The 19,423-nt window shown below is 32.0% G+C and overlaps 1 long non-coding RNA gene and 1 pseudogene across 2 annotated transcripts; both read left to right on the top strand.

The window, feature by feature from the left end:
* Positions 1–421: 421 nt before the first annotated feature.
* Positions 422–1,788, top strand: LOC149221125 (uncharacterized). The gene is made up of 3 exons (XR_016249354.1): positions 422–540; positions 631–1,118; positions 1,676–1,788. It is a non-coding gene; the product is annotated as an uncharacterized LOC149221125 (long non-coding RNA).
* LOC149221124 (CO(2)-response secreted protease-like) lies at positions 1,049–4,864 on the top strand (annotated as a pseudogene). The gene is made up of 8 exons (XR_016249642.1): positions 1,049–1,118; positions 1,676–1,745; positions 1,868–2,417; positions 2,937–3,049; positions 3,131–3,410; positions 3,476–3,553; positions 3,766–3,982; positions 4,228–4,864. The product of XR_016249642.1 is annotated as a CO(2)-response secreted protease-like (transcript).
* The last annotated feature ends 14,559 nt before the right edge of the window (positions 4,865–19,423 follow it).

Genomic DNA, 19,423 nt, shown 5'->3' with positions numbered 1-19,423 from the left:
GGGTAGGGCAGCTGGAAGACGGAAATTGTCACATCGAAAAATTGGCACAGCACACAGCGATGCGTAAAAAGGGTAGGCGCGTTAATTTAAACCAGCGGCTGAGGAACAAAGGATTGAGAGCCCACGAAAGAAATCAATGGCGGGAAAAGAGAATTTGTCGCATCGGGAGAGCTGGACTCCACTGTGAAAAACGCCTTCCCGGGTATGAACGTGCAATTTATGTGTATTTATTCTCATCATTTCGCGCATTCTCAAATTTATGATGCAATTGCGACCTTTTTTAATGCACGTTCAACATTGGCCCTGCAAAGATTTCCACGAATCTAAATCAGATCCACTACAGACACCACCCACTCACTCTGCTCGATCTCATTCTCCCTCCATTAAATAAAGCTCCGCCCTCCACCAAAGTCTTACAACGGACCCTTCAGATTGAGTAGATAGTAGTGAGAAATATTAGGGATGGGGTTCAAGCTTTGTTTTGCATTGCTTTTTCTCTGCACTCTGCTGTTCGGCCTCACCATTGCTGACGATGGAAAGGTACGGACTCTTAATTTCTTCAAATTAGTTCTAATTTCGCTACAATATTACTCAGTTTTAATGTCGCTAATTTTACTGATTTGCATGCAGGTGTACATTGTATACCTGGGGAGTTTACTCCACAATACTAGAACACAGCTTGTAACCAGTCATCTGGAGGTTCTTTCGTCTGTTCTCGAAAGGTATCAAATTATGAAATAAATATTCAAATTTCAGAATTGATTTTATTGTTCTTATATTTATGTGTGTGTTGGGGGGTATTTGAACCTTTGCAGTCCGAGACACGCAGAGCAATCTCTGGTGCGTAGCTGTAGTTATGCCTTTAATGGATTCGCAGCTGTATTATCCAAAGAACAAGGGACTGCATGAGTAAGCCCCCATGTTCCTATTCTGATAAATAAATTCCCACGATTTAGCAGGGAAAGCAGGAGTATTATCAGTGTTCCCTGATCCAGTGTTAAACCTTCATACAACACACTCATGGGACTACTTAGAAAAGGACTTGGCCATGGCAGGCTCTTCTTACAGACAACCGAAATCTTCTGGCGCTGATGTCATAATAGGATTTTTAGATACAGGTATATTAGTCTTTTGAAACTCCATTTGGTTAAGTTATATGCTTATCCTAAAAAATACTATCTAGTATCTAGTATTAGTATGATAGAGATGTAATATAATATTCTGTTCAACCTTCTTACATAAAATTAAAAAATAATAACATAAAATAAATAATTATAATTATAATTAATAATTAATAATTAACTTTTTATTTATTAATTACATAAAATTAAAAAATAATAACATAAAATAAATAATTATAATTAATAATTAATAATTAATTTTTTATTTTTTAATTATTGACATTAAATTTCTTGTATTTTTAGAATGGAAAGAGATTTGAAACATCAAATCTAATATAATCTTTTAAATTTTTTTAAATAAAAAAAGATTTGAAACATGTTAATGCTGAGCTGCAAATTTTTTAAGAGTGAAAAGAGATTTGAGACATCACATCCAACTTAAATTTTTGATGCGGATTAAATTTAAATTAAATAAATCTATGCTGATTATAATGTTTTTTAATTATTTTTTAAACAAATTCATATACTTGTGAGAATAATATTTTATCTTGAAGGCATTTGGCCGGAAGCAGCCAGCTTCAGTGATAAGGGTATGGGCCCTATTCCTTCGCGGTGGAAGGGAAAGTGCGTTAAGGGAGAAGGTTTCAATGTCTCCAACTGCAACAGGTGATCTATGCAACTGAAATAAGTTCGTTGCTTCTATTCTTGTGTGGCTTACAGCTAAAATAATATTGCTGTCTTAACAGGAAAATAATTGGGGCAAGATATTACTCAGGTGGAGAGGACGATGATTTGGTGACAAGTCTTAAACCGAAATCAATATTGCCACAAACAAGGACTGCAAGAGATTATGAGGGCCATGGCACGTTTACAGCTTCCACTGCAGCTGGCAGCTTTGTGGATAATGCAAACTATAATGGTCTCGCTAAGGGAATAGCCAGAGGTGGACCGGCCATTTCCTCTACTAGGATTGCCATGTATAGGGTTTGTGGGCTGGACTATGGGTGTCCAGTTGTACAGATTTTAGCTGCCTTTCAAGATACAGTTAAAGATGGAGTGGATATTGTATTCATCTCAATTGGAGGAAATCATGCCGATTTTGTGAACGATCCAATTGCCATAGGAGCATTTCATGCTACTCACAAAGGAATTCTGGTTGTATCCTCTGCGGGAAATGAGGGACCAGGTTCCCAAACAGTGGTTAATGCTGCGCCATGGATTATTACAGTTGGAGCGACCTCAATCGACCGGGATTTCCAGTGAAACGTTGTGTTAGGCAACGGTAAGATTATTCAGGTGAGAACAAGGTGTTAGGCAATAGTATAATGGTTTTTCACTTTGCACAACAATTAATAATTTCATTTCTTCACAACTTTACTAATAGATTCTTCCATTCAAGAGCATGCCCTGGTTTTATAGTGATAATTTCATGCCTAGTTTTATACAGCTTGAGTGGGCCTAATGGTTAAGAGCATGTGTTTCCTCCTAAGAGGTCACAGGTTCAAAACTAGAGGGGTAGAGTATGTATGCCTTCGTAGACTTAGCAGTCAAATAGCTGCGCGGAAGTGGGTCCCTTGTACCATAAACAAGGGGGTGTCATACACCAATTTGGTGTCTAGCTTAGCTGTGACCTTAAAAATGGATATTATTATTATTATAAAGAAGTCGACTAAGGGGGGCAATAAAATGTAGTTTTGTCACTCTCTCAAATAAACAAACCAGTTGTAAAATGCATATAAATTAGTTAACATTTTTCATGATTTGTACATCCAGTATTTTGGGATTTGGCTTTAAAGAGTTGTACTGTGCATTTAGGGTAAGGGCATCACCTTTTCGAATCTCAGCCAATCGGCCGTGCACCCGCTTGTGTACGGAGGAAGCATACCTGCCAAGTCCTGTGACCGACCATTTCACCTAGTAGCGACAAGGTAAATTAAAGTATACAATGTAGGAATTTTATAATTATATTTTTCATGAAGAGGGGAAATTCAAAGGAAGGTATTGTGCAGCAATTGTGTTCTAGAGTGCTTAGATGCAAACAAAACGAAAGGAAAGATTGTAGTCTGTATTGCAAATGACACAGCTACATCGACGGCATACATGAAAGTAGAAATCCAGGAGTACACTGGAGCCGTAGGCATGATTGTTGTGGATGACTTACAGCTATCTAAAGCATTTGACTACGGTACCTTCGCAGGGACTGCAATAAGTAAATCGTCTGCAACAGAGATATTTTCTTACATAAAATCAACCAGGTGCGTTCGCCTACAATTCTTGCTCTTTTCATATGTTTATATCGATTCATTTGGCTCATGCAATGACAATTACAGTGTGGCTGTTTATAATCTTCCAAGCCTTGTCATTATAGAAATCCTGTTGTTGCATCTTTTTCATCAAGAGGTCCTGGAGCGCTGACCCAGAACATTCTCAAGGTAAGTAGTGGCCAATTAACTTTAAGAAGCTAATTATGAGAGATCACCACGACCTGAATCTTTCAATTGATATTTGCAGCCAGACATCAGCGCACCAGGTCTGAACATCATTGGTGCATGGGATCCTTCCAATACATTTATAGACACAGTTCTTTCAGAGACGATGTCTACCACATTTTACATGATGTCTGGAACATCCGTGATATTTGCAGCCAGACATCAGCGCACCAGGTCTGAACATCATTGGTGCATGGGATCCTTCCAATACATTTATAGACACAGTTCTTTCAGAGACGATGTCTACCACATTTTACATGATGTCTGGAACATCCGTAGCAGTTCCTCATGTTAGCGGAGCTGCTGCATTTTTAAAATCTATGAATCCTACTTGGAGCCCCTCTGTTATCAGATCAGCCCTGATGACAACAGGTACTTATGATCAGGTTTTATTTTTGAAATGCATAATCCCTTAAACCAACTTTTTTCCTAGGGTTAGTTCAGGGCCATCCTTGAAGGCAAGTACTGAATTAGTTCAACTAGTGATTGTAGTCAATGTTAATGGTAATAGGTATTTAATTATTTCAATGTCAGCATATATATGTATATATGTCACAAAAAATCCCGTTTCACAACTGCCTCTCTTTCTAACATCCCCACTCTAATGTAAATGGCAGCCATTGTAAGGAACAATATGGGAAATTTTTTGACTAATGCATCAGATATCGCTGGGACGCCATTTGATTTTGGAGCGGGAGTAGTAAATCCAATCGGAGCTCTGCAACCAGGACTTGTATATGAAACATCAATCGATGATTACTTCCACTTTCTGTGTAATTACGGTCTGGACACTGAGAATATCAAGCTCATCGCTGCGAATAAAACCTATAGGTGTCCATCCGGTGCAAAGGTGGATCTGATCAGTGACATGAACTATCCAAGCATAGCCATTTCCAAGCTAAATATTGTGAATGGGAGCACAACTGTAAGCAGAAGCGTCACAAACATCAGTCCTGATCTCGCACCCACTTACAAGGTTACCATTGGTGCACCTCCGGGTTTGAGTGTGAAGGTCTCTCCAGAAATTCTTCAATTCTCTCAAACTTCCAAGAAGCTATCTTTCGATGTAGTTTTTAAAGCCACCAAGGTTGCCACCAAAGGATATGTTTTCGGTAGACGAGTGTGGAGCGATGGAAAGCATAATGTTCGTACTCCTTTTGCAGTGAATCTGGTGTGACTAAAGCATAAGGGGCAACCTTATAGATGGTCAAGTAATAAAACAAACGAAACCAGCAAGGCTGCTTATTCCTTGCATAGACCATAAAGTAATAAAACAAGCGAACCTTGCTTTTTGTAAACCTGTTTTTTTTGTTAGATATAATGGTTTATTGTGAAGATATAATTATCTCTGGTAATTTATTGCAGAGTCATCAATATCACGCAGGGGAAAGGAAAGAAGGGAAAAGATAAGTTTCACACTATGTCACAGTTACTAAGTTTGAATTCTAAATAGTTATTAAGTTTGAATTTTAATTTGAAAAAAAAAAAAATTAAATTCAATACTAAAATAACTAGTTTATTTTTAAAGGAGGGGAAGGGAACACTAAAGAGGAAAAGATTAAATTTTAATAATAAATATGTAAATGTATTGAATGTAAAATTAACAATTTATATAAAGCAAATTTGGGCAGTTTAGTGTATTAGGAGGGCAATTTAGTGAGTGTTATTCAAGTTAGAAATGATGCTTTAGAAAAAAATCTCATAAAACATTATAATGTGATCAATGTTATATCAATAGTGGTTAATTTTCAAATAGAATCCTATAGTCTTGTTTGGGCACATAGTAATAAATTGAGATGTGAAGTGGATAAGCACTTGCATAAATTTTGGTGGGTACTAGCCTCCAGTAAGTCTACACATTTACAATTTTACTCCTACATAAGTGTTGAGGGAAATATACATAATGCTATGAAGCGATTCTTCGTAAATGTATTTATTTACATCTTATTCCTACTATTTTTTTATTGCAAAAACTTGCTTAAATTGTGGTGGGAAGTAAACGATGGTAAATATAAAATAAGTTTACGATTTTAAATTTAATTATCAATAAGTAATAAATGGATGGTAGGTAGTCCCAAGGGTTAGCTCAATTCATTGGTAGCCCCATGCATTAGCTCAATTGGTCAATTCATTGTTGTTAAAAGACCTTTTCTATTGGAAGGTCATGGGTTCAGTTCTCTTCGTGTCAGGCCAAGTGATCCCTTCAAGTGGATCACACTAATTGTACTAATATGATTGTGATAATTCTATTCAATATATGGTCATATTTCTAACCTTAAGTGGATCACACTAACTACACTTAATCTAAGTACATCAACCATATTAAATTAGCACCTTTGTTATTGGGAGGTCATAGGTTCACTTAACTCTTTTACACTAAAAAAAATATGGATAGTAAGTATATAATCATCTAACTATTACATTATATTATATAATTTAATTTAGATTGATTAATCAACTTAACTATTTTCATATCATTTACTATCAGTTTCATATTTATTATCCTGCCGCTGGCAAGGATAGCGTACTTGATAATACATTGCCTATCTATTAATCGACATTTGAATAAAAAATTAAATGAATATGAATAAAGTTAATTTTACCAAACCAATTTATTTTATTTTATTTTATTTTTTTTAATTTTAAAATTTATTTATGTGAAAGTTGATTGGTTTAAGGGCCTTCAATCTGATTTGGTAATGATGGTTGTACAATCATATAGTACAGAGATGCCATGTGCGAGAGTTGACAAATTATATTAATGATTCTTATAAATTTTAGCTAAGAAAAAAATATGTTCTAAAAAATTTCTAAAACATATAACCATTAAATTAAAACAACTCAAAATGTCTTATGAAACATCAAAATTACAGGGATGCTTCAAATTACTTAAACTCACTTAACTAAAAAAATTTCATGGTTTCAAATTACATAGTGCATAGAAATAGTGTACAAAATACAATATCTTGTAGTGCACAAGAAAATTCAAAAGCAATTCATGAAAACGACATAATAGAAACTAACCCCACTATAAGTGAAATAATGTATAAAAGGATAATGCACCAAATTTAGAGAACACGGGGTGAATATTGCTATTGGGATGCACTAAGAATCATTAAAGAAAGTATTAAATGCTTGCATAAACCTTTGATGTAGCAGAGTTGTCCACAGTGAACTATGAAAAAGGATAATGCACCAACGTTGGAGGTATTAACCGCGCAGGAGGTATTAACTGCGCAGAGGGTGGTAGTAGCTACGCAGGTATGAGTATAGACTGCGCAGAAACCTTAATGAATCAAGGAAATATGGTCAGCACTGGAGGTCTTAAATACGCAGGTGATAATAACGCTGGAGAAAATAGCAGATGGGATAATAATTCTAAAGAAGAAAATCCAAATTTGGGGATAATCGGTTTTAGTGATGGAAACATTCGAGTTAGGGATCAGAAGGATGGAGCCAATTCGTTGAATTCCCTTGCAAAGGACTGTCACATCGCAGATGACAAGGGGTTGTCGGCATTAGTGACTCCAATGATTCCTCAGAAATCAGATAACTCTGCCAACTCACAGAGCAGGGACACATTAATAAAGATGGGCAGTGAAAAGCAGAATGATAGATCAAAAAGAAAAGTGGTTAACCTGTCCTCTCTGGAATTGGATCCTGTAGTCATCAATATTCTTAGCAAAGGTCTGGGGTTTGCAGTGACACCTAAAAACCTTCCCTTTGAAAAAATGATTTGTAGCATAGAGGAGGGGATCAGTAACCTTACTAGAAGAAGTTGATCCCCTCCTGTGAAACTGTTCCCAAAATCTATGGATTACCCAAAATCCATAAGGAAGGGGTCCCCCTTAGACCAATAGTTAATACTATTGGTTCCCCACTTGCGAAATATGTTGCAAAAATTCTTAAGCCCCTTGTCGGAAACACGGATTCCTTCATCAAGGACTCCCAGGACTTTGTGAATCTCATTAAGAATGAGAAATTGGAACATGATGATATCCTTGTAAGCTTCGACGTGGTATCCTTATTCACTAAGATCCCTCTTGATGAAGCCATTCAGGTTATAAAAGAAGTTGCTGATCCAGGGACTGCAAAGCTGGCTGAGATCTGCCTAAGATCGACTGTGTTCACCTTCCAAGGAGTATTTTATGAACAGACATCCGGTGTGGCAATGGGGTCCCCCCTTTCGCCAATAGTGGCCAACCTATACATGGAATACTTTGAAAAGAAGGCCCTGAATTCATATCCTTTGAAACCAGCCTGGTGGAAGCGATTTGTCGATGACACCAATATAAAATGGACTCATGGTAAGGCAGAACTCGAAAAGTTTTTCACTCACTTAAATTCGATCTCTCCAGATATAAAGTTTACAATGGAACTTGAAGAAAACAAGAGCATTCCGTTTTTAGACGTCCTAATCATCAGAAAAGAGGATGGCTCTTTGGGCCATAAGGTTTTCAGGAAATCAACCCACACAGAGAGTTACCTCCATGCTGATTCCCACCATCACCCTGCACAGAAGGTTGGTGTTCTAAACACGCTGGCCATCAGAGCCCTTCGAATTTCTGACTCAGAGCACCTGGAGGAAGAGAAGAAGCATCTAATCTTAACTTTTAAAAGTATAGGCTACAAGGAGCAGGAAATCAAAAAGGCCATAGAGAAAGCTGAAAGAAAGTTGTTGTCTCATGAGCCTAAGGCTCAAGACCAGCCTAATTGTGGTATTGTTTTTCTACCGTATATCCATGGGATTACGGACAAAATCGCTAAAATCCTAAAAAAGAAAAACATTATCACTCATTTCTCAGCTCCTGGTACTATCAGACAAAGTTTGAAGTCTGTTAAAGATGATATCGACAACCATCAGCTTAAAGGAGTTTATAAAATAGAGTGTTCCTGTGGAAAAAGCTACATTGGTGAAACAGGTCGCTCCCTCCAGACAAGACTCAAGGAACATGGCGCGGATATTAAGAACGGAAGATCTCGTACTTCAGCCCTGGCAGAGCACTCCTTAAAAACTAAACACCATATCTGTCTGGAAAGCGCATCAATTATCGCTAGGGAAGAGCAACATCAGAGACGAAAGATCAGAGAAGCGCTTGAAATTATCAAACATCCTCATAATCTGAACAGAGATAATGGCGTGGAGATTAGCGGGAGCTGGCTTCCCTTGATCAAGGAAATAAAAATCGCAAGCGCATCCCCTGGTTAAGGCCTCAGCAGGTAAGTTATCCCTCTCCTTTCTTGTGTCTTCAGTCTTTGTTTTCATTTAGGTCTAGGTATAGAATTTCCATTAAATTCTAGGATTTATTAATTTCTTTATTGCTATTGGGTAATATATTAATCATTATATTAATTTATTATAAATATTAATTATTTATAAGAGTTAATATAATATAATTAATATTAATAATTTAATTAAATTATTTAGGAATTAATATTATTTAAAATTAATTTCATTTTAGTATTAATATTCCCTAAGTTTAAAATCAATTTCAGATTAGAATTAATATTTCCCTAGGTTAAAATTAATTTCATATTAAAATTAATATTAATTTCATTTAGATCTAGGTTTAAAGTTAATAAAGCAAATTATTAATAATATTATAACAAATTAATAAATCAAATTAATAAAGAAAATTAATATTAATACAAATTAATATTATTTATATAATATTAATAAAACAAATTAATATTCTAGAATTAATATTTCGCTGGGTATAAATTAATTTCATTTTAGAGTTAATATTAATTTCATTTAGATCTAGGTATAAATTAATTTCATATTAGAGTTAATATTAATTTCATTTAGTTCTAGGTATAAATTAATTTCATTTTAAAGTTAATTTTAATTTCATTTAGATCTAGGTATAAAATTAATAAAACAAAGTTATATTATAACAAATTAATAAAACAAATTAATAATATTAAAACAAATTAATACTATATATTAAATCAAATTAATATTAAAACAAATTAATATTATATAATATATTAATAAAACAAACTAATATATTAAATAAAAAATTTTAAAAAACAAATTAATATTAGATTATATAAAATTAATTAAAATTTTTTAAAACAAATTAATATTAAATTTTATAAAATTAATTAAAAATTATTTCAGCGGACAGTTTGTCATTCTAAAAGTTTTATCCTCATCACTATTTATTATTTCTTTATTGCTCTTCTGTCGTCATCATTCTCATATCCTGATGATGGATCCCATTTGGGATTTGAAACGTTGGTACAAAAATGTTAAAACTGTGGATTCTCCGGTCATTGATTCAAAATAATGCACCAAATTTAGAGAACACAGGGTGAATATTGCTATTGGGATGCACTAAGAATCATTAAAGAAAGTATTAAATGCTTGCATAAACCTTTGATGTAGCAGAGTTGTCCAAAGTAAACTATGAAAAAGGAATTTGATAATATTTTGGGTGACACAACTACATTGATACATAAAATTTATAATGAGGGGTTACATTGTGGCCTTGGATTTTAAGTGTAGAGATATTTTAACCAACAATATTACCCTTTTCATTCTCATTACCTAGAGATTTCAATGGCAACCATCACTTAATATATTATACGCATCTATGGTACATCAAGTAACGTGAATAAATTGTGTTAGATATTATCTAATCTCTTATTAATTTTAAAAAATAGTTTTAACATTTTAAAATTTAAATATTATTTTTTTCTCGTCGTAAACATTTATATTTTTAATTTATGTTATTAAAAATAATTGATAATAAAAAATAACAAAATAATTTTAACATTTTAAAATTTAAATATTATTTTTTTTCCTCCTCTTAAACATTTATATTTTTAATTTATGTTATTAAAAATAATTGATAAAAAAAAATAACAATAAAGTGATCTTTATATATAGTCTTGTAAAATTAAGTGAGACATAATATTTTGTACGATTTTATTAACAACCAGATAATATGATTTTGTTTCCACATACTGTAGCTACGTAAATAACGGGCCACTCAAAACCCAAGTTAATCAGATGCGATTTCAAAGAAGCGTCTTTCAATTTGTCACGTAAGAGTTTTTTTTGAGTGATGTATGATTTTATAGTGGAAAAGTTTTTCAAAAATTGTTCATATAAAGATAATAATAGTAAAGATTTTATTTAATTAGAAGAAATAGTTATATTAATTAACTAACTAAATTAGTTATATTTTTAATAACTTTTTATTATTTTATATATTATTAATATTATAAGTTTTTATTTATCTATATAATTAAACGTAATAAATTACTTTTAATTAGAAGAAATCATGACATTAATTAACTAACTAAAGTAGTTTTATTTTTAATAATTCTTTATTTTTTATTATTTCATATACTATTAATATTGTAAGTTTTTATTTATCTATATAATTAAATACAATAAATTACTTTTATTCAATTATTGTAATAAATATAACATAACTAACTTATAAATTAACGAAGTGATTTTTCCCTATCTTTATCCCTTGGTCTGGTCCAGTGAAATATAGCCGTTTCCTAGTCTATTATAGCAGTTTCCTAGTCAAATATAGCCATTGGATGATCTGCTCTCTCTATTTAGCATGTAGCCATGATCTGGCGAATGAATTATAATGTGATTTTCAACATGTGAAAGTTAATTAAAAAATGTTCTTTTATAATGATTTGGTTTATAAAATTTTTAAAATAAGTTATAAACTTAATTATGATGTTTTTATTTTTAAAATAGTGTGAATATTATTAATTTAAATAAGTTTTTTTTTTCTAAAAAATATCTAAATTTATCATGGTTATTAAATTATGTATATAATGAAACAATGTTTCAAATTATTTTTCTCAAAAAGTATTGTAAAAGTGTCATTATCAACATGGATTTTGGCTAAATATTTTATTAAGATTTGAAATACACTGGTACTTAATTTTCCATTATGCTTATTTTATAATTTAATTTTATGGTTTCAAAAAAAAGGGTTTCAACCATCATGATTTTTAAGAACATGATTAATTATACAAATTTTTATTTTTAAAATATTTTCATTAAAATTTTAAAATTAATAAGAATAAAAATAGTAGACAATATATTCAAAAATAAAATGGATAAGAGTATGGTTGTGGGAAATCAATAACAACTAATTATAAGTAGAAGTTGTTGATTTTTAAATCATTTCAAGATTAAATTTTTTTTAGTTATTTAAGATTCTTCACTTTTTAGTTATTGATGTTTTTTAAATTATTATTAGTTAAGTGAAAAACTTGATTATTTTATAAAAGTTTATATTTTTAATTGATTGAAAAAATTTTAAAATATGTAAAGAATTTTGATTTTATTGGAGTTTTTTATTATTATTTTCCATATTTTATAATTAATTTTTATTGCTTGATATTTACGTTGAAAATTAGTTACTTTGATTCAAATTTTTTAAACAATTATTGATTCAAGTTTTATTATTTTTTATAATTATATAAATTAAATTATATGAAAAATAATCTAATGAGTGTATTTCTACATCATCACTAACATCTAGATGTTCCAATTTAGACATTTTTGTGATTGTGCAAGACACTTGGTTTTACCACATTAAATACAAGTATGAAAATGTTTCAATTTAACAACATCATAATTTTACATTATGATTGTTCTATTTCTAAAACTTTGTGATTTTGTAAAATGATTTGGTCAAAATAATATTAGCTATGAAACAAAGAACTTAAAAACATGATTAACTAAATGTTGATACAATCAAACTCAATACTTTGAGCACATAAAATTTAAAACTAAGACTTATACTTTGTCTATTATTATGATTACATCTCTCTCAATCACCCCTAATAAAAGTTTTGTTTTTACTTTAATTTAACTATATTTACACTAACCAAGAGTATCTACAATGTAGCCCTTGTTCAAATGTTGCAGTTGGTTCATACCTTTCAAAGTTCAATAACTAAACTAAGTGGCAAGAATGCTAGCTATGCGGCCTTGTTCAATATACCGTGTAGTATTTCTAACCTTTTTAAATATATTTATAAGTTTTGTTGAAAAATAATTAACATTGTTTAATCATTTGAGTAAAAATTTGACCATTTATTATATTATTTTTTAATAAAATAATTTAAATAATTTAGGTTGCGTAATTTAAAATAATAAAAATTTTAAGATGTTAAATTTATTTAAATTAAAAAAGTAAAAATAAAGTTATAAAATTTTATAATTTAAAAAAAATATTATATCATTTAATTTTAATAAATAATAATAATAATAATATCCATTTTTAAGGTCACTGCCAAGCCAGACACCAAATTGGTGTATGAGACCCCCTTGTTTGTGGGACAAGGGACCCACTTCCGCGGAGTGATTTGATTGCTAAGTCTACGAAGGCATACATACTCTAACCCCCTCTGGTTTTGAACCTGTGACCTCTTAGAAGGAAACACATGCTCTTAAATATAAAAAAATAAAAAATCAAATATTTAACACCCACGATAAAATTTTCAAATATACACACTTACTTGTAACAACATTACACATAAAAAAAAATGGCGCATAGTAGTAATTCACATTTAAAAAAATGAGGCATAGTAGTGATTCACATTTAAGTGATTAGTAATTCTAATTTAAACACAAATCAAGATTTCACTTCAAATTTTTCAACAAATTCTAATACTTGAAAATCTAAAATATCATACTAAACTAGTGACGTGTACTCATTGGTTAAGAGTGATGTCTAATTGAGGGGTTCTAAAATTGAAGGTCAAAAATGCCCACAAAAAGAATGCCCACAAAATCCTTTTTTTGGAGGACTACTTTCTCAATTATTTCACACTCAAAATTACAAAACATTATTACGCGGTATTGTATCATGATAAAAGTGTAAATAGCCAAAGGTATATTGTATAATGATAGAATGTTTAAATAGCCAAATTATTTAGCTTATAAATTAACATATATCATAATATCCACTATTTTATATTTCATTCATTTTTCAAAATTTTTGGAGTTGTTCACTGAGGCTAAGGAATTGCCAGGACTGCCAAAAGTGGCCGAAAAATTTCAAAAAATCTTGTAGAAGCAGTGTTTGAATCATGTTTTTGATGGTGGAAATGAATTTAGCACCATCAAAAACATCTAGGACACCTAAAATTTTGAAGTTTAACAACTATAACTTGGATTTACAAAAATCCTTGCCGGATTTTCTCTAAATATGACCAGAATTTCCATAACTTTCCAGACAATTCCTCCGACTAATTAAACTATGACAAACTTTTCTATAAAAATATTTTCACCCCTGTAATATAAAAAGTAAAAACATCGCACATAAATTTGGCCCTGATTGAAAACAATACACCTTAAAATGATTATTCCATTAAATAAAGTTGTCCCGGACTGAAAACAACGCACCTTGAAATGATTATTCCATTAAATAAAGGTAAAAGGAAAGGATTTATTTCACCAATGACTTGAAAGGGAATGGTAAAACTGGCCAATGACTTGAGACAATTCAAGTTGCTGGTAATCTAATGACACTGAAAAAAAGGACAACTGTCTGAACACCAACTCTAAGCTGGGTTACAAGATCCCACCGATTCGGCCAAGTTTGGTAACTGTGCTGTGAACCCAACCATGCATCCTTTCGACACTTAAGTGGAAGTAAATTATGTAGTCTCTCTCCGATGGCATTGAAAATAAAAATTGCAGTCACTATAAAAATTTGAAATTTCATTTCTTAATTAAAATAAAATTTATTCAATACTCTAGAATTTGGATGATGTTTTTCTTGGCTTTGGTGTATCTTCAATACTCTATATTTTATTTAATGAGTGTTGAATTTTTTTAATTTTTGTTATAGATTATGTATATTAATATTTATTATTTATTTAATTTATATAATTATTTTAATTTTAAAATAAAATTATCAATTTATTCTTAAAATCAATTTTTATTTTTTATTTAAATTTAAGATTTAAATGCAAAAAAATAAAAAATTATTGAAATTTGGAAAATATAACAAATAATAAAATTAAAGAGCCTACAAAATTTAATGATTGACAAATAATAAAGTTGAAGAGCCTACAAAACTTAATGATGGATGACTTTATGTTGAATTTATGATCTCACTCCCACCAAACTCTCCACCCAAACTTACAGTGAAATTGAGCACATTAACGTAGACACCACTAGGAAGGAGGATATGGGGATTCATTTGCAAGAACGGATACTTAAGACAAAGGAGGGATACTTAAGAGCGATAAGTAAAAGTAATTTCTTAGCTTCGAATATATCATAAATAGTAGTAATTTTTTTTTAGCTTGAAGTATACTCATAAATAGTAGTAAGCAGTGGTCAGGTAAAGAATTTGAGAACCTTTTCATGACATCAAGTGCAAGGGAAAGAGAGTGTAAATATGATTGTTACTCCCGAAGTAACATGTATTTTCTTTCTAAGGATATAATATGGAATAGTATGATTATGACATCTATTTTTTTTATGTAGGATCATTTTAGGTTTTTTTTAGTCTATTAATAATTTTTTTAAAATTTATTATTAAGTTTGGTGAGAAGGATAAGAGTGATGCAATTTTTTTTTTTTGGCTAGTTTTATGGTTTTGTCTTTCTAACATAGTTATGGATTTAGTTAATAGTGGGTTCTTGTCAACAAAGTTAGGGGTAAGCATGCAGCATTTTCACTATTGTAGTAAACAATGAGTTCTTTGAGATATTAAGGGGTTTGTATAGAGGTTCAAACAATGTAAAAATAATGTTGCAAAAGGTATATTGCAGCATGATGTATTCAACTTAGAATTCACATTTAAAGCTTAAGGGAATCGAAGGAAGAAACAAGGGTTTTCATGTCGATAATGGGCAGTGAAATAGAAGCAATACATAAGTTTATGTGGCACAAAACAATGTTCATGGAATGTGATTGCACCATATAGCTCAGTAAATGTAGGATATGGAGATGCATATGCTTCTTTGGTAATGGAGACTCCTCTCATGGAACTAGACCAACATATATTGTGTGATTTTATTCAGTAGGTTATGGACTCATTCACATAGCTTTTAATGGAAAACATTGGCACATTCATTTTTATGGCAACTAAATTTTAGTGAAAATAAAAGGATGGATGTAAACATTCTCTTAGACCATTCTCCAAGATCCACTAGTATCTCTTCCTTCAAACCATAAATTAGTTGATTCATTATTCTTGTATATGTCTTTAAAGGCGATGAAATGAAAACATAATAATATTATTTATCTTAGCGAGGCAGTTGGAACCGTAGTCGCCCTGCCTCCCATGGATCATGCCTCCTCATCCATGAAATTAGTGGCTTTCTTCCTGCTCCTTGGGGGGTGTATCTATTTGTTGCGAGTACTCTCTGTGCAGTGCTTTTGTGGGATGTTTAAAGGTTTTTATGGGATTAGGGTTCTGAATTCTTATGTTTCTATCGTCATAGTCGTTAGACTTGGTTTTCCATTGTGTTTCGTTAGGGTCAGGGGTTGTTGTCATCTTCTCGCTAGGCCTCGTGGCCTGTTCTCTACCCTGGGTTTCCCCAGTTGCTGCCATGTTCATGGTTCTAGTTATTGGTGCCTCTGCATGTCTACTTCAAGATTTGTGGCTTGTTTTTCGTGCTGCCTACTTTCAGGTTTCAGTTGTGGCTTCTAAAATAGTGTCTGCCCTGTCTCAGGGTTTTGACTCTACATCATTTGAAACCCTTGATGGGTTCTGCCTAAGGGCCTTGTACCTTTCATTTTCAAGTTCTATTTTGGGGTTGTAAGATCCGTAGTTAAATGTGTCACGGTCCGTTTTTTGGGGCATATTTTGTGCTCCCTATGGGACTCGTTGGCGAGCCTACGTGCCCTATTGGGCTAGTTTTTTTGGGGGTTTCAGCCCTGGTGGACTTTTTTTGTGCATATGCTTGTAATGGGGCTTGTCGGAGAATCTCCAGGTGCATCCAAGTCGATCAAAGCATTCTAATGGTTGTATTTGTTTATGTTTTTGCTCGTATATGTGTGATGAGGCCTATCGGAGCATCCCACGCACATCCAAGCCGGTCAGAGCATCTTCCTACAATTTTTTAGTTTGCAGGCTTTGGGCCCTTTATTCTTTAGTTTTATGTTGGGATCTACTAACCCACTTTGTAATGAATGATTGCCTATTTGGTGGGCCATTTATGAAGCTCCCTACGAAGATATTGGGCGGTCCTACATACCCTTCTATCTTATTTATGGTATTCCATGATTTAGAAAAGAGATTTGGGATATGTATTGGCTATTATACATATATAAACAGCTTTTAATAGTAGTTTGTTGGTTTTTTCTTTTTAAAAAATCAGTATCACGTATGTTCTCCACCAAGGACAACAACATAATGTTTCTCACCTCAAATTCCTCATTCATCCATTTAAATAAATTAGGTACACCTTTTTAGCTAAAAAAATAATAAACCCTTTATTCCATATGACATTCAATCTCCCTCTGAAAGCTCATCAAAATATCCAAGGTTTAGATTTCTCAATTTGTTCGATGTTTTATCTGTTTGGTAAATTTTCCTATATTTTAATAAATATTAATTTATTAATATAAAGTAATAGAAAAAAGAAGAATGTTGCTTTACTCACTGTTTAAAGTAAAAAGAAGAGAAAATTTAATTATAAAATTTAATTTCTCATAGAAATAGGATGAAGAGAGATCTCCCACAAAGCATAAAAATATGAGAAGCCATGAAGGGGGAGCGAGGAATTTGAATATTCGTATCAAATAAAAGTGCGAAGAATCGTCGATGCTCAAGGATCTCTTTATTCATTTTTTTTAAGACTATCATTTTGATCCATATATGGAGAGATTGTTCAAATAATAGGTTACTTTGTGTTGACCTTTTGTGTGTCAAGTAGGATGATGGAATTACTCCACATTTTCTCTCTTGTCGGAAAGGTAAATAAGATCATAGTCCTGTTTCATAATAGTTGTATCGATCCTCTGTCAAGCATTAATTTGTTTAAATTTATGCTCACAGTTTTGTTTTGTATAAATATGTCTTCATACTATTATTTTTGTCACTTGCAGGTCCTTTGAGGTTTTCCAGAAGGAGTTAAGGTATTTGGAGGAATACCATCCCATCTCCTTTTCCTGGTTTCTTAATGTGATATATTGTGTAGTTTTTCAACTCTTTCTCTGGTATAGATCATAAAGGTTTCACACCTGCATTCGAAGTTGTCGGCTTTTCTAGGTAACAGTTCAACCTGTGGTCTCTTTTTTAACACTCTAAATTTAGTTTGGCTTTCGTTTCCTGGCGGCATAATCACCAACTCAAAATTCATTCGAAGTACTTTACTTACAAGTTTTTTGTTTGTTTTTTAATGACTCTCGAATATTTTTGAATGGCTATATAAGCCACCTCTCCAAGAATAGGGTTTTATAGTTTCATTTCCTTTTTCTACTTTAAGTCTTATTTCTAATTCGAGACCGTTACTTAAAATTTTCAGAGTTATTGTTATTTTTCATACTCTAGGGTCTGCTCCCTATGTCGGTCCTTGTACAATTTTGGTTTGAATATTGTTAACATTTTTGTAATTTTTAATTCTTAATAAGAATATTTTTTTTGAAGTCTTTTCAATTATACCTTAGTTATAGTCTTTCCTTATTTTGTTGAGGCCTCATAAATCTGTGGCAAGAACAAGGGGGGTAACCACCTGGTCTGGACCTTAGAGTAGCTCCTTTTCCGTTTGGGATAGTGGCTCCGACTGGATATGATGGGACCAGTTTCCCAATGTTTTGGGTTTATATGATTTGTGGTATTTTTTCTGATGATTTTCAAAAGAATAACTAAAAATTAACACAACTTTATTTTAAGATGCAAGGCTTTGAATTAAATCTATTTTAATCTACCCCGGGGTATTGCTGGTTTTATGTGATATAAAAAAATGTCTATGTAATCTATGATGATATAGATCAATCGCAGACTATATAGAGTTAATATACTGTAAGATAATTCCTTTGAGAAAATAGTTAATAAAAAGAATTGTGAAAAAAATATCGCATATTCTAATGATCACATATAAAACAAACCATTCTCTATTCTGATATCGTACAATAGTGCAACTGATACTTCAAACAGAGATGACAGATTTCATACATAATTCATGAAAGATAAACTTATCACTAATACTAGAACAAAGATTTAGCAAACATGATAATAGTACCAGATGTGTACCATTCTACTCATTTGACTAGTGACAATAGGCCATAATCAATATTCTACCAATAATTATCTAAAAGAATTCAGTAGTGCATCAACAGTGATCAACAAAAAGATATTTTATTGAAAAGACCATGTTCCATGATTCCATCAAGGAATTTACAAAGTTACGATAGAGCATTCTTTATAAATGTTCTTAATAAAATTCTGGACCCTTCTCTAAATGCATGAGAAGGGTTTAAATACTATTCTTAATTAACTAAAAATAACTTATACAAAATATCTATGAGGAGGTTTCAAACAACCTGCCTCGTTCCTAGTATCCAACTTTCCAAAAATAAAATTTCTCAAAAATGACTCAGGTCTTCATTAATTAATCACCGCAGCCATCTTTGCCTCTCAACTCACAAATGTCGGACATTGGCCTGACTTGTGGTGGAATCCCGAATTGTGTTCTCAAGTGCCCTGCAAATATACCATCATGTAAAGGTGGAAACATTCTTTGTACTGAATCCAAGGAGCAATTCACAGTCATGATCTGACTGTGTGGTTTGACCAAAAGTTGCCATATTTCCTCCCAGTTGATTTTTGATATCCCCTCAATTGTTTCCTTCTGTAG

This window comes from Pinus tabuliformis, chromosome Q (assembly GCF_031772625.1).
Source record: "Pinus tabuliformis cultivar Carrire ecotype Pingquan chromosome Q, CPIR1, whole genome shotgun sequence".
In the NCBI taxonomy this organism is placed as follows: domain Eukaryota; kingdom Viridiplantae; phylum Streptophyta; class Pinopsida; order Pinales; family Pinaceae; genus Pinus; species Pinus tabuliformis.
This window is presented reverse-complemented; position numbering and strand designations above follow the sequence as displayed.